This window comes from Seriola lalandi, unplaced genomic scaffold (genome assembly GCF_002814215.2).
Source record: "Seriola lalandi dorsalis isolate HSWRI2012SDOR001 ecotype SW California unplaced genomic scaffold, Sedor1 jcf7180002054043, whole genome shotgun sequence".
In the NCBI taxonomy this organism is placed as follows: domain Eukaryota; kingdom Metazoa; phylum Chordata; class Actinopteri; order Carangiformes; family Carangidae; genus Seriola; species Seriola lalandi.
In genome coordinates, this window is record NW_019524596.1 from 189,801 (window position 1) to 190,792 (window position 992).

The window sequence follows — 992 nt, forward strand, 5'->3', positions numbered from 1 at the left end:
CCTCCGGCATGTAACATTTCACTCTTGCTGTGTCCATTGCAGATTAATTAGATGCCGAATCTTGATTTCACAGTTCAGTTTTAATTCAATTACATTCGAGCTCCTCACTACAGGAGCTCAGGTGAAGTCTTTTCCACTCTTGGGACGCATGATTTCCATTTAGGATTTGTGTGTGTGTGTGTGTGTGTGTGTGCGCGCGCGCGTGTGTGTGTGTGTGCGCGCGCGTGTATGAGGTGTTTCCTCGGTCAGATTAAAATAGCATAAAATTGCACTGGTTTATTCCTACAGTAATCAAGCCTGATTCCTTAAATAGAAACCCGGGTGCTTTCCATCGATGTAGCCTATATTCTCAGCCTTCGTATGTTTTATTCATATGCATCCTTAACCTTCATATAATGTAATTTGGGCCGCACCCTTAACAAGGTCTGAAAAAAATCCGCGTCCATTGGCCTCCTCTCGCGGTCGTCACTCCACAGCGACCCGCCTCCTCCTTGTCTTCTCCCGAGCAGCAGACGTATATAAACACACGGCTCCGTCTCCCTCCAGCCTACCCAGTAACATCACGATGTAACCATTACGTGGAGCTCAGATATGGGAGGGCGCACAGGCACCGACTGTGGCTGAAAAAACCCAACAGTGAAAGAGACGTCGGCGTCACCTGTTGTTCCCGTCGATACACGGTGAGTCCATCACTTCCAGCCTTTAACCTGGGTGATTTCTGAAGAGAATGCAGAGTTAGGAGGTTTATTTTTGCAGCACATCAATATGTTTCCATTGCCCTCACGTTGCCTTTCCTTCTTTTATGATTTTTTTTTTTTATTTTGCACTTCAGCGTGGAGTGAAAAGCCTTGATGAAGCAAAAAGCCCTCGAGCCATACAAGAAAAAGCAAAAATAGCTGCTTAAATCCCGACTGCGTCTGAGGGAAATTAAATGACAACCTCTTCCTCCTCTTCCTGCCTCGCCTGCGGGTGGACGGGGGGTGGGGGTTCGG